This window comes from Ornithorhynchus anatinus, chromosome 1, assembly GCF_004115215.2.
Source record: "Ornithorhynchus anatinus isolate Pmale09 chromosome 1, mOrnAna1.pri.v4, whole genome shotgun sequence".
Lineage (NCBI taxonomy): Eukaryota > Metazoa > Chordata > Mammalia > Monotremata > Ornithorhynchidae > Ornithorhynchus > Ornithorhynchus anatinus.
In genome coordinates this window covers 55,188,923-55,192,244 of record NC_041728.1, presented here as the reverse complement: position 1 = coordinate 55,192,244, position 3,322 = coordinate 55,188,923, and positions in this window count along the sequence as shown.

Sequence of the window (3,322 nt, the reverse complement as noted above, 5' to 3'; positions counted from 1 at the left end):
AATGTCTGTCACTCAGCACACACACTTGCACAATTTGGCCTTTTAACCCTCGCATCTTGCTTTTCTCTCTTTCAACTGGTTGTATGAATTTCAAATCAGCTGCAGCTATTTAAGTTTTTGCATTGGAGGATTACTGTAAATTGCAGTCTGACAATTACAATGTACAGCGCACTAGAGAGTTATTAATGGATAGGCCTACTGATGGCCTTTCAGCACTGACTTGGGCCTGGGATTCTTCAGCCTAATTAGATCCAGTGGTTGAGGCCAGTGCGGATGAGGCTGGGTTGGGGGTAGGGTGGGGGAAGGGGAAGGTGAGGCAGGGTGGAGGGGGGAGAGACTGGAAGCTGGGGGCCGGGGGAGGAGGGGTGGTAAAGGCTCCTCAGGAACTCTCCTCTATCAGAGGAAGATACCCATTGATTAGGGTTTGCCTCCTATCAGCCCCGATGAAATCTCTAGTTCACCTTCCATTTAATGATTTGTATTGGCTTAAGAAACTAAATTATCTGACAGCATCAAGGGCAGCTGACAAAGGGCCGCAGGTGGTTTTAATGGAAGATTTCTATTGTGAGAGATTTTACTAAAGACAGAGCGACAGTTCAACAGACACAATAGAGGCCTGTAAAAAAAAAAAAAAAGAACGAGAAATCTGCTCCATTACTCAGGATCCGGCTAGGGCTTTAGCTGAAGTTAACTCCCCCTTTGATTTAAATGGCACTTTTTTTTCTGGTAGTGATGGGGGAAGGGTGGTTATTTTTTTTTCCCCTTTATAAATTCTGCACCAGCCTCTTCCCTCTTGGGTTTCAATATTTATCTTAGGGGATGAATTATGTATGGGCATAAATTATATTTGACACATCCAAACTTTTGGAAAAAAATTCAATTTTTCTTCCCCCGAAAAACATTCTCCAGAACATCCAAACTCCGGAATAACTCCCGAAAAAATGAAATAGGCTGTTTAGTTTTAAGAATAAAAGAGAATGTGTTCGGCTTTGCAAAGACAGAGAGTAATGGTGGGCGAATGACGAGGAAGGAAGCAGCGTGGCCTAGGGAAAAGAGTAAGGGCCTGGAGGTCTGAAGGACCTGGGTTCTAATTCTGACTCTGCCACTTGCCTGCTGTGTGACCTTGGGTAAGTCATTTAAATTCTCAGTGCCTGTTACCTTATCTGTAAAATGGGAGTTAAGACTGTGAATCCCATGTGGGACATGAACTGTATCCAACCTGGTTATCGTGTATCTCCCCCAACACTTAGTAAAGTGCCTGGCTCGTAGTAAGTGCTTAACAAATGCCATTTTAAAAAAAGGAGAGTTGTTCAGATTGGCTGCTGAGAGCATCTTTAAATGATACTAGAAAAAAGGCGGTGCAGTTATTCTGGATGGAGCTGCCACAGACTGATTAAAAGAGGCCAGGGGGAATATTGGCATTTACCACAGGGCAGTCCACAGTTACTTCCTGAGCCCCAGGAGGAGTCAAGTCCAGTTGGATTTGGGAAGACTTTCCTTCAACCCTTTATTTGCCTTGTATTTTATCCATGCTGCAGGCTTTTCTATATTTGATCGCTAAGCCATTCAGGTCTAAAAAGCAATTTGAATTGGATTGAAGTTGGATTACACCAAAGACTTTTTGTTTTCCCAAACAAATGTAGGTGAAGTGGATTTCCTTGGGGGCAGGGAACATTTCTACCAACTCTGATGCATTGTAGTCTGTCAGGTATTTTGTACAGTGCTTTGTACACAGTAAATGCTCAGTAAATACCATTGATTGATTGATTTAAGGATGAAAATGAAAAAAGACCCATTTTAAGATGTTTAGAAATTTCCTATCCCCATCACTTTTTCTGGGCCATTAATCAACCCTCTGCACATATCATCATTGAAAGGATCTGTTAAAGGTTGTTTGTGCAATCAATCAAACATATTTATATGTTTCCTCCCCATAGGGAGCTTTTAGCCTAGAGGGGGAGACAGACATTAGTTTAAATAAATGACAGATATCAGTCAATCAGTGGTATTTACTGAATGCTTACTATGTGCAGAACACGGTAGTAAGTGCTTGGGAGAGTACAATATAACAGAGTCAGTAGACATGCTCCCTGCCCACAAGGAACTTACAGCCTAGCAGTGGAGACTAATATTAATATAAGTTTGGATGGATATCGAACAATCAGTGGTATTTATTGAGTACTTACTATGTGCAAAGCATTGTCCTAAGCACTTGGGAAAGTAAAGTACAATGGAATTGCTTTAGAGCTGAGAGTGGGGTGAATATCAAGGGCTTACGTGGTACAAATCCATTCATTCATTAAATCATATTTATTGAGCACTTACTGTATGCAGAGCTCTATCCTAAGTGCTTGGGAGGTACGGTCCCTGCCCACAACAGACTCACAATCTAGAAGTAGCGGGAGACAGACATCAAAACAAGGAAACAGGCATCAATAGCATCAATATACATAAATAGAATTATAGATATATATGCATCATTAATTAAATAGAATTATAAATATGTACATAAAATCCAAATGCAAGGGTGGCACAGAAGGGAAAGGGCCCAAGAGAAATGAGGGCTTAGGAAACCAAACTAGGAGTTGGAGATCATAAAGGAGAAATATAAATTAAGGATCTTAGAGTCTAATGAGTAAGCCACCACACATAAATGAACAAGAACAAGCTTCGTTAGGAGAACCCCAATTAGCTGGGAAGCAGTATGTGAAGTAGGTGAATCTGATGACAACAATAATAATAATAATAATAATGATTGTGGTGTTTGTTAAGCACTTACTATGTGCCAAGCACTGTAATGAGCGCTTGGGTAGATACAAGATAATTGGGTTACATACAGTCTCTCTCCCACAAGGGTTCATTGTCTTAATCCCCATTTTACATATAAGGGAACTGAGGCACAGCAAAGTTAAGTGATATGTCCAAGGTCCCACAGCAGGCAAGTGGTGGAGCTGGGATTAGAACCCAGGACCTTTTGACTCCCAGACCCACGCACTCTCCACTAGGAAATGCTGCTAGACAGGAAACTCGGGTTTGAGTCCCAGCCCTGTCACTGGCCAGTTGGGTGGTCTCAGACAAATAGCCTATCCTTTCTCAAAATAATGATAAAAGCCACTGTGGTATTTTAAGTCTTTACTAGGTGCCAAGCACTGTACAAAGCACTGAGCTAATTAGATATAAAATAACCAGTTCAGACCTAAAACTGGGATAATAATACCAGCCTCTCCGTGCCTCCCGGAGATGTGGGAGATCAAAAACCAATCAATCCATCGGTGGTATTTATTGAGTGCTTACCAGGTGCAGAGCACTGTACTAGCAGCGT